This window comes from Anser brachyrhynchus, assembly GCF_964034855.1.
Source record: "Anser brachyrhynchus genome assembly, chromosome: 6".
NCBI lineage: Eukaryota > Metazoa > Chordata > Aves > Anseriformes > Anatidae > Anser > Anser brachyrhynchus.
The window spans coordinates 9662749-9674929 of NC_137700.1; the positions used below are offsets into that span (position 1 = coordinate 9662749).

Sequence of the window (12181 nt, forward strand, 5' to 3'; positions counted from 1 at the left end):
GTGCAATCTAGGTACATGGCAGCATGTGTCTATGCTTCCTACCAGTGTGAAGGGAAATGCTCTTGTCTGCCTACCCCAGTAGTATCACTACACAACTGTTTGAGGACTCCTATTCTTGCTGGTTCAGAGTGTCATATATTCCCAAACCACCTCTTCTGTCTGTCTCTCACCTTTTATACTTGCCTCCCTTTCTTTCTCTCTCTCTCATTTGTTTCCCGTTCTTCCAGCTCTTCCTTTGTGTGACTGTATTAAACTCGAATAATGTAGTCAAGATACACTTTAAATATAAGTTAGCCTTTCAAAAAAAACCATATTGTGCCAGTTCTTAAAAAGCCATAATGCTTTGTGGCAATATTCCCAAGATATTTATCAAGGCAGAAAGTCATTGCTTCTTATTACATTCTTATATTGCTGGATTCTACTCTTAGGGACTGAAATTGCTGTTTTAAGCTTTTATTTGGAAATGAATGCTTCAAAGCTACTCAATATTTGCATCACTGCTGTAGGTATTTTTCAAAATAGCTCTCTGTTCTAATCCTTTATGGTCTCTTTATAAGAAACAGCAAACATTTTGAAAAGCTACCAAGAAATTAGTAAACTTATTTTGTGTCCACCAATTTCTGATGTATCTGTTAGACAAAATAAATGTGATGTTCCAGTAAATGCAGCAGGAAGAACTGAATTATTTCTTAAATAATATTTTGAGTATTATTTCAGTGATACTAATTCTGATTACTGAAATATCAAAAGTATCTTTGTCGTCTTCCATTTGTGGATTTGTACTGAAGCCAGGTGATATTGCAAACAGCAAGGCATAATGAGGAAAACTGTAAATGTCATGAAAAGTACTGAGGTTCCCACTGGGTATGTTTGAAATATTATGAACCTTTGTCCTGAACCTGTTTGCTTGACTTCTGTATCCCTATTAGCAGTAATGGTTTTTAATAATGTAAGAACTGGAACGTATCCTTTGGGTCTGGACAAACCGAAGCTGTTTTATACGTGGCTCATGCGTATGTGTTTTACATCATCTAAGACAATCTGCCATAACACAGGACAAAACAAGATTTTTTTATATAAATCAAGCTTTCTTTAAGATAGAAATTACTAATTGCAGAAATACACAAGTTGTTCATAATTTATAAACAATAAACACTCCTTTTGGTGGGCTGCCATGCAGATTCTTTTCTGCTCAAGGTCTAAACTGTGAATGAGAGATTATGTGAAAGTTACAAATGGTGTGACTAGTGGACCTGGCAGGGTTTGAAGTAATATTGGTGCCCATTAGACTCTGCTAGGAGAGGCTTGCTTGAAGATATAATACAAGTTACTGGAAGTGACTGTATCAATGAAACGTAAAGTGAAATATACTGTAGTCTTACAGCCATGAGGTAAAGGCAGAGCATCATCTGAGTCTTTTGCCATTCCTGACTTTAATGTAGTTGTGGGAATGCAGATAAGCAGTTACTTGTACATCTGGATTTCTAACGATTCAAAGTTCACTTAGCTTTATGCTTATAAAAGCAATTTGCCATAAAGTGAACTTTTTTTTGGTGAAAACGTGGGAGTTTTAGGCCTCAGACGTTACCATATCTGGCAAACAGTTGAACACTCATTACTCTGAACTGGCAGCAATGTTCTTTCTTTCTCTGGCCTCCTCTGACCTGGCTTACTTGCTGGGGATCACCTGTGATGTTGTTTCCTTCTTCTCCTGCTTGCCCTGCCAGTGAAAAGTGGGTATACAATTTGAAATGGGTAACCCAGCTGCCTTGCATCACACGAGCATCATGCTCAGGCTTTTTGAGTTAGTAGTGGATTCATAGAATCAAGGAATGGCTTGGGTTGGAAGGAACCTTAAAGACCATCTGGTTCCACTCCCCCACTATAGGCAGGGATGCCATCCGGGGCCTTGTCCAACCTGGTTTTGAACACCTCCAGGGGTGAGGCATCCACAGCCTCTCTGGGAAGGATTGTTCTTGTTTGTTGCTTGACCTGGTTTTCTGACAATGCATAAAATGCTTATGTACCATCTGTGAGGAAGCGAACAGTTTAATGAAGTTAAAATATTTAGTGAATTTAGTTTGTCTTGATTTTAGGGAAGTTAAGAACCTAAACGTTTTTAACGTGTTCATCTTCTTTAGTTAAATTGCAGCTTACCATCTCCGTTCGGAATCTGTACCGAGGAATCAGTACATCTTTAAGATCCAGTGTGAGTTACTCTCCCACCTCTGTAACCTAATCTTCTCTTCCTGTATAATTTATATACTAGAATTGTAATTCCCCATTGATTCACAATCAAAAAGCCCATTGATTTTTGTTATTCCACTGTTTCAGAAATGGTTTGCTGCATTGACTAAAGGCCTGAGCCAAAGCTCACTGAAGTAAGTGGGAGTCTTTCAGATGCCTCTTAACAAGCACTGGATCAAATTCTAACAAGCACCTTTTTCTACTAAAAACCAGCAGCAAAACCTTTACAGATTACCAATAGGGGAATACTGTAAGGAGAACAAATTCATGTTTATACACACATTTTCTCTGAGGAATGTTCCCTTAGTGTTGGGGACAGCAGTATAATAAATCAATTATCTGATTAAAACCAAAATAATTAATGTGCAATTATGACAGATGCCAGGCTCATTAATATGCAAATATTCACAAAATAGCTGACAAGTTGCACATTTGCAAGATGAAATCTTTAAAAATGAACATCCCTCTGTGTTTGCTGAACATAAGGGCAGGAAATCTCTGATTCGATCGGGGAAAAGAGCAACATGTATTTCCAAATAATTTTGCTTTCGTTTATCAAATACACGTTCCCAAGAGTGAACAATGAGCTGTGATGTGTATAAATAAAGTCTCTCTCAGTATTCCAAAATTTAAAAAGTTTACTTACAAGTGGCAAAACTAGTGTAAATCTGAGTCATTCAAGCTCTGATAATATTAATATGTATATGTACTTCTTCAGTAAAGAAGCTACAGTTTGTTACGTCACTATTTTCACTAGTTAACCATTCACTAATTAACAATCTGGGTTAATTAGTATTTCCACATCAATCATAAATTAATTTTTTCATCCTTTGACTTTACTTAATTGCAAATTAATTGCATATTAACTGCTCATAACCAGATTTACACATTAACTAATGTTAAGGTAACCTATGTAAATTCATTTCTCCTCTGAGTTAATTATTAGTTAACTACCTTGGAAATTATTCACTAGCTATGCCTACTTCATTATATTCCACCTTACAATCATTATCTAGTCTCCTGTTAATGATTGAATAAACTCCTTCCTCTGTTGATTTTTAACTAGACATCTCTTATTAACCATTAAATAACCCCATAATTGGTATATCTGTTCAAAACCTCAGTTTACATGTGTCTGCGCTAGTCTCATTGCCACGTAGCAGTAAATTAACCCTGCACTTGACAACTTCATTAAATATAACAGGCCAATGTCTGAGCTGGATTAAACTTTTACCTCCTTTGCTAATGGCCATCCTGCTGTCAGAATGAAAGCACCACTCAGGAATGAATGCCATTGGTTTTGGAGAAGATGTGGTCATAGTGAAATGTCCACAGCTCTAGTCTCTTTTTTTTTTTTTTTTTTAATTCTTCCTTTTGGATTTAATAGCCAAAAGTCTAAAGTCTATTGCGTAGCTATAGCAAAGCTGGGGGAAAACTTCCCAGTCAGGCTCGCTACATCTTAGACATTTTTTTTTAAAACAGAAATGTCTCTATGTATAGACAAAATGTCCATTTTGTTATCAAAAGTGGCTATTGTAAGAAGCAAAAAAATAAAATAAAAATCTAGTTTCGGCCACAACTTGTTTCTTTTGGGAAGTAGAGTAGAGGATGACATTCATCTCATGATGGATGTTCATGTGCAGAATATGTACTTAAGGTGTCACCATTTGAATAAATACTTTCCTTCAGTCAATAATATTATCATAGGAAAACAAAGAAAAAGATAAGACTCAGATATGTACTGCATCTAAGTTAACAAAAAAAAAAAAAAGGAAATGCCAGGTAATGATTTTCTAGAGGAGCAAACCAATTTGTCAAAAAGAAATCACTCCCTGAATTAGAAGTAGTGCTTTATTAGTATCAATTTACTGAGTGTCTATACATAATGACAAAAAAGCTTTTCTCAACATACAGGTCTGAACCTCTGGTCTGTGGTTGAGAATAAGTGCATGGCAATAACTAGTGTAGCAAACGGGTGACAGCAAATAGGAATTTCCTTGCCCTTCATATTTTCTGCATGAGAGTTCAGAGTGGGTGTCTGGGTAAACGAGAAAGGGAATCTGTGAATTGTCTCATTTGTTTTACTCTTGATTATTTCAGTCTTTTCCTAAGTTATATAGTGAAAGCTCTTCAAAACCTTTATGCTAAGTGGCTGAACACAAAGTACTACTGGATAAGCCAATTACTTCAAAAAATCTTGTCTTTTATCACTTTAAAAACACCAATTTGTAGTGTATTAAAGTGTGAAGTTTTGTTACATGTAGCAGTTTGACAATCTTATCTGGTGTTGGCCTTTCATTCCTTAACAACTGGAATGTTCACTGACTTCACGTTTTCTTCAGTGTCAAAAGACAACTTTGATGCCAGACTGTTACAGAAGCTCTAAAACCATGTATGCAATTAAGAGCAGACCTAACGACTGTGCAAGGAATTACTTTCGTGGGGTTAAAGATGTTTCTTTTTGAAGGCAAAGCAAACCATGAAATAAGATACGGTAACAATACTGAGATTTATATATTTAAACCCTTCTAAGCAAAACTGTAGATGAATTACAGTCAGAAGAACCTGTCTTAAGATAGCAAATATAACCAGCAGAATATTTTTTGTATATATATAATAATATAACAATAATAAAGTCTGATTAAGGAAGTAGGAAAAGGGGAGGGTGGGGGAACGATGAATAAATGCGTCAGAAACAAACAAAATTGCATTAGAAATACCGCCTTCAGCTACAAAGATAAATCCATAAACAGCCTTATGGACAAGGAGCTACTTAAAGATTTTTTAAAGGGAATAAAAATGGGGAAAGTGAATAAACAGATGAAAATCCTAAGAGTGAGATGAATTCCATCTGTGGCCAAAGGCATCAAATGACAGACTGAAAAGAAATTGTTAAAATAAGAACTAGTTTGGCAGGTATAAAACCAATGCTTTATTGCATGAATTCTTCTGTTATTGTCAGTTTTTCTGTAAGCAGCTCCTTCAATCTTGTACCCTTTTTTAAGCAGAATTTTGATTTTCTGGTTAACTGTTTCTCTTAAACAGTTGTTTCAAAGGCTTGTGACACACTTTTGATATTGTCAAGTTATCTGACTCCGTGGAAAAACTTCGCACTCGGACAAGATGACTCCTGGATCTGCACATCATGAAAGAAAATGCTATGAAATTTTTTTCAAGGGGAATAGGAGCTATTCATTGTTTAGATAAGCACTTGCTACTAGCTTAGCCTGGCTGACGTTTCAGGATGAACTTGTTCTATGTTCTGCTTCTTTACAATTCACGTGCCGCTCTTTCAATATCTTTCCTCTAGCAAGAAATCTCCCTGCTCCATCCTAAAACGTCATGCTTTCTGCTAAGCTACACCGTTTTCAAGTACTCAAATATCATCACAGCTGTGATGCCATAGACTGATTGCCCATGGCATGTTATTCTCTTCGTACAGATTGTTTACCTGTATATGATGTAAGGCTATATAAGAGTTTCCCCTGTATGTATTTGAAATATAAAGCCTGAAAGTGTTGGTGTTGCCTTCCTTGCTCACAAAGATGGACAAAGCGGTGGTTCAGCAAAATGGTGGTTCAGTGTTGTCACATGCAGGGATGACTGCTAAATGAGGATGCAGGCCTATCTAAATTTGTGTCATTCATAAACTTCTAAATGATATTTGTTTCTGCAAATGGGTTTCCCTAGGGTGTTAGTGCACTAGGTTATAGAATGAATATAACCATCTGCAATTAAAATACATGGTATTTTCAGTTGTTCATTGTAGTGTTATCTCCTAGGCTTTATACTTGGTTTAGGAACCAGTAATTTGTTTATCTCCCTATTTATTGGTTCATTTAATAGTTGACAATAGAAACATCTTATCAGTCAAATCTAGTCAAATAATTTCTAGTCTGACAATACCAGGAGAGCTAAGTACTCTCATATCAATACAGAATTACCGTTATTGATACCATTACTGACTGCAGAATGCTTTTCATGAAAATTAAGATATTCACATTGTGGCTTTTGAGTGCTTGATTTCACATCAAATATTGCCGAAAAATGTCATGTACCTGATATGTGCCTTTGAAAATACCAAAGACGACAACAATAATTCTGGACTGTGTTCTCAAGCTCCTATAACTTCTAGGAAAAATAAAGAAAATGTTACTTATGTTGTTCTCTCCTCATTGATATCTCAGAAATAACAGAGCAAATTTATAGTAATAGTAACAAGATGAGAAATTATTTATATTACTTGTACATGTTGCATGTAGACTCCTGTTGGCTATACATTGAAGCAGGCTCAGATTTATGCTTTATAATACCCAGTTTAATCATCTAAACTGTTGTAGCTGTAATGGAATAAAGCACTAAATTTTGAGTATTGGAACTGATGACAAACTTCCTTGTTAATTGGCTGCATCTGGAGTAGAGGACTTGATGAAACTGAGTACATACAGCTGTTTTTAGCAAGTCTGAAGTATTTAACTTCTAAAATGTATCACTTCAGTAAGACACTTAGGGGGTGAACCAAAGTCAGGAAGCTTTTGTATGTTAAGTCATGGTCAAATAGGTAAGACAAAATTCCTGGCACCAGAAGGTAGACATGGAAGTCTGAAAGAAAAGCTATTTTATGTGATTGTTTTTTATTAAGTGGAATTATTTTGATAATTAAGCCATTATTTACTCTTCTTTTTGGGTATGTCTGAGAAAACTGATTAGGCAAATACTGTTGATGATTTGCTTAACAATTTTTAAAAGGTTTAAGTCATCAAAAACAGATAGGTCTACAATATATAGCTGTAAACTGCATTTGCTAAAGACTTCCATGTTTCATAATAAAATAACATTAGAAGTGGAAAAGATAAGATGATCTACTTTGGATTGCAAGTCTGAGAGCCATTCTTCAGCTAAGGGATGCTGTTAGTTAATTCAGAAGTAAATGAATTTCTGATCTCTTGGGTTTAGGAATTCAAGATAGTCAAATATGATGTGCACTTGCTACATGATTCCTTCAGAAGGAAAGATTTAAGTTCAAAGCAATACTGAAATGGCAATGGTAGTTGAAATCATACAAGTTCCTCAGATATTTCCCAAAAATATTTTCTTTGAAGGAAAAACATGTTCATTGGAATTTAGATATATTTTTATTTTACTCTTTTTAAGTTAAAACTCTGATTTAATGCTTTAAAGAAGTGGTGGTTTTCTAGATGCAGCTCTTAAAAATAACCAAATTAAAATTTTTTTTTCTTACAACATAATTTTTTTATTTTTTTTTTTAATGATCTTAAACTACTATTATACTTCTCAACATTTTTCCTGTATACTCTATTGCCCCCTTTTATTTTTAGGGGAAAAACACTGTGTAACCTGGAACAGATTGTTTTGTTTGTATGGGATCTTGTGTAGATTTAATTAACACTACACTGTCAAGACTTTAGGGTCAGGGCAGATTGTATTAGAAGAAGGACAAGTAGTTAATGAATTTGCATTGACTAATCCATACAAAGCTAAAGATTTTTCTGTCAGGATTAATGTCCAAAACGAGTAGGACACACTATTTGATACATTATCTTACACTGAATCACATTCTTATTGGGCATAAGATTAAAGAACTATGTTATTTTGTCTCCTTCCATTCATATATACAACTGTTTTTTGCTATGATGCTGATGTATAGTTATTGCATTAAGAATTCATTTAATCATCAGTAATGTCCTGTTGCAATTCCTCTGTTTAAGATGTGTACTTGCAGTAATGGGATAAATACCGAGTCTTGCAGATCTTCATGTCATAATAGTTACTGCTGATGTGTAGCTGTTCAGATTATTACAAATTTTTATTTATGCCTTCAGTTTGAACAGAACTGTTGGAAGACCTGGTGATGAAACATATTTTTTACTTTCAGTTGCTGTCCGGATATGTTGTGACCAAAAAGAGTTGCTGTTTATTTAAAAAAAAAAAACAGTGGCCTAAATGAAATGAATACTTGGTGATCCTGTGTTATTTCAGGAGGCAGAACTTGACTGAAAGAATTGCTGTAATGTTTTTTCTAAGGAAATAGGGCATTGCTAGTATTTTGTCAAAATAGTAAGAAGAGAGAGGATAAGCCCTTGGTTCTGAAAAAAAGGGGTTAAGGAAGATGTCTCATCAAGTTTAGAGCACAATTTTGGAGACTATGTGAAATAAGCCAATGAAAAAATATATCGTCATTGTCATAAGAGATGTCCGTTTAAATCCCAATAAAGAAATTAATCCACACAATAGCAACAAATGCTTAAAGAGAGCACAACAGGGGGAGAGTTAGGGCAAGCTGTTCTCTTTAAGCATTTTTTCCCTTTATTTTTAAAAGTTGATTGCTTTGTTTAGGACTTAAACCATGTAGCTGGCTGGCAAACGGAGACATTCACCAGATCTAATGCGGCACCTTTAAATAGTGCAGTTTGTGCTAGTTGTGTTTCTAAGAGGATAGTGAACAAATCGTGATCTCTTATTTACATCTTCATTAGTTCCTGTTGTCTGTTATATATAGAAATGGCTACGTAAAAAAAAAAAAGGGCAAGATTTCCAAACAATGAATCAGTAAGTACCGTGTTCAAAATATATTTGAATTAAATAGCAAGGCAAACTATAAATGGGGACAAAATAGTAAAATACACTTCTAAGCAAGGAAACAGGTGACTTTTTTGACAAATTAGGCTATTAGCTTGATAATTCTATAAAAATGAATATTCAGGAACAACACTAATTACTTAACTTAAAAAACAAGGCTTTGGGTTTATGGTAGTTAAATGAAAATGGCATTTCTATTCTATGTAATGGTCTTAAAAAAGCAAAAGCCAAAAAAAAAAAATTACATTGTACTAGGAAGATTAGAAAGCAAAAAAGGAAATGATAATGCTGCTCTATAAACTCATCGTATTCGTACATCTTTAACACTGCAGCGCTGATCTTTCCAACTTTAAAAAAAAAAAAGTAGAATTGAACAAACTTCAAAAAAATACAGTCATACAGTTAACAAGGATGTTCTCAGGTATGGAAAGAATTTCATATGAAATTCTAAATTCAAACTAAATTTAGTGAGATTTCTTAATCTGGAATGAGAGAACTGAAAAGGTGTGTGGAGAGAAGAATCATTAATAAATAAATAAAAAAGACTTTTCAAATTTCTCCATGTGTAACTATGAGTAATTCTCACCAAATCAAATGTTCTGAAGTCCATGGATGACACCTCGAGCTCAGGGATTTGCTGAAGGCTTGACGAACATAATGGAAAACTTTTTGGTTTAAAATTATTTTGTGAGAATTGGTAGTAGATGGAAGTTACTTTATCATGCATCCAGGTCCCTCTGCCTCTGTTACCTAAGAGAGAAAGTTCATATCTTGTGTAAGAGTGTTTGTAATGAAGTCCTTTTGTGTTGTTTTCCCATTTTAAGAGAGAGCGATATCTTTTAGTTCAACTAGTTAAGTTGCTATTTGAGAAATGTTTTGTTGTCTGAGGCCCAAGTCTAGTTTACTCTCTATATGAAGTCATTGCACAGAAAATGTCTGGCAATATCTAAAAAAGCTTGAGTAGTTTCAGTGCTGCTTAAAAGTATCCAGAAGAATAATACGATAATATAAAGAATAAAAATTAGTTCATGAATAATATTCACCTGTAAGATAAGAGCAATGGAAGGTTGTAAATTAATATTTAGGGCACATCCTTCAAAAGTGGAGAATACTAAACGTGATTTACCTTGCTAGTAAAGCTGTTGGCTGTGCAGATTACATTCATCATTATCACTTATTACAGCCATCTCAAGATGAATGTCACTGGCTGACACCAACCGTTTGGTTCCTGAGGTGAATGTGATCATACACCCCTCGTAAATACTACTCACTTATGTCTCCTGCTGTCTTATTTTTGATCAACTCTCTGCTGTAAATACCAGCCGCCTACTTTCATACCACATGGTACATCATGGTGCATTTAGGTGTTGTATATAAGTGCTTTCACAACTGATGCAGCTATTTTAAACTGAGGATAGATCTTTGTAACTTAGATAAATCAAATGGAAACTCTCTCTTCAGGGAGAACTCTAACATTTCCACTATCCAAGAGCTTGCTCAGGCTCTATATCTGTGTGCTTCTCAGTTTCTCATTCATGACCATGGAATTCATCCATGCCAAATGTTCTCTTTTTATATTCTCTAAATGTTAGTAAATTTATTTTTTTATCACTTTTTCCTCGATTGCTTGTATGTGTAGTGAAATCATTCCTTGTGCATCTCTTTATTCTTCTGTTTTGCCTGTGGCTTTTCGAGTTTGGTGTTTTTGATAGTCAATTGAAATAGTACTGTTTGTGAATCTGAAATATCAGCTCTTGCAGTGTATTGGTGAAAATTTCATAAAAATTTTACAGAACCTATATTTGGGTTGGACTGCAAGGAGAATGGATTTCATCTGTTATTCAGAAGAGATCGTTTAGTTTCATGGGATATTCAGAAAACTTGGGTGTTCTTCCCTTATCAGGATGCCCTTTTCAAGATTCTGTTGCTATTTCTTTGACAAGAATAAGGAGGGGAGAAAAAAAGAACTTATAAGAACTGTTGTGCTGCATCAGAATACTACAGATAATATTGCTATTTGCATTCTTCTAAGCTACAGATAAAATTGAGGCAAATGAGGTAATGATAATGGTGCCCCATTAAACTCCTTGGAGCTCTAAGAGGAAGGAGCGCTCAGAAGTGTAGTGGTGGCAACAGTTTTAAGTGCTTCATTAAGGAAGTGAAGCAGTACTTAGCTTTGCTATCAGATTCAGAAAGATTTCTGTTTAACCCATGGAATACTGTATTTTTGACATAAATCTGTGTAGTTGCTAAATATCTTTTGAACATATTTGATTTCCATATAAATGATTTCTCTGTGGTTAGGAAATAATTACTTAAATGGGAGATCATATCCACACCTTAGTCTTCTGCAGTATGGCATTTTTGCATATTGGGAAGCAGGGGGAACAAATTTGGAGCGTTATGCAGTTGTGTGCTGCCATGCCAGAGTGGTGCTAGTGGGGACAGCTGTAGTTTCCATGTCCTTACCTGTCCCCTCCATATTTGCCTTCTTAAATGCTCTCTGTATTTTAAAAAGTTCACTCTGTCAGTCACTGTCTGTTATGTGGTGCAGACAATTTAAGTATGGTTTTATATTAATAAATGTGTGATAAGACTCCTGCTGCTTTCCCATGTGGAAAGCCACTATCACATGCTCTAAAGACAAATACTCGTTTGTACTGCTCATACTGCATTTTATTTCTCCTTTCTTATTTTTTTTCTCTAGTTAATCAAGCAGCAGAAAAAAAAAAGTCTGGATTTTAGATGTCATGAAACTGTGGCAATGCAACTGAAAACCACCTTTGGCATATTCCTCTGAAACACCAGGTATGAGGTATGGTGCGGTGGAAGGAAAGAGTCCAGCTTGCTTCACAACCTTTGCCTGGAGCTGCCTTACCTCTCAAGGTAATCAATGCTTCAGCCCACAGATCAGTGGTAAGAATACAACTGTTAGCATGGGGACGGAGGAATGCAAGTGTAACACTTTAAGTTCCCATCAGCTCTACATTAATCAGGATAAGGCAATGAAATTCTACCCCAAACTACATTTGTTCTCTCATTTTGGTAATTGCAATCACTTGTTAGCTGGCCAATTAGCATGGTAAGGTTGTAATGCAGAATGCAGTCAGCCAGGGGTCAGTAAATACAAAGCCCTATGTTGTCACATCTTGTAACTTCACAGGTTGTTTTGTTGTTAGGAAAAACATCTTTAGTAGTAGTGTAGTGCAGCAATAGAACAGGTGATCCAGAGAGTTTGGGCAATTTGCTTGAAGGCTCTTAGAACTTGCCTAGACAACACAGTTGACCTGATCTACTGTTGTCAGTAGTCTGTTGTGAGGAAGCAGGGGCAGCT

At 35.3% G+C, this 12181-nt stretch overlaps 1 protein-coding gene across 3 annotated transcripts in view; it reads left to right on the plus strand.

The window, feature by feature from the left end:
• The window catches only part of LOC308197586 (uncharacterized protein), an 84485-nt gene that overhangs the window by 3410 nt on the left and 68894 nt on the right, over window positions 1-12181 (plus strand). Inside the window, exons 2-5 of one of the 3 annotated variants that reach the window (XM_080598362.1) lie at window positions 2142-2209; window positions 2335-2381; window positions 5293-6808; window positions 11555-11733. The gene's annotated coding sequence lies outside the window, so the exon portion shown is untranslated. The remainder of the gene's footprint in view (window positions 1-2141; window positions 2210-2334; window positions 2382-5292; window positions 6809-11554; window positions 11734-12181) is intronic. The other 2 variants (XM_080598357.1, XM_080598358.1) reach the window with 2 other exon arrangements.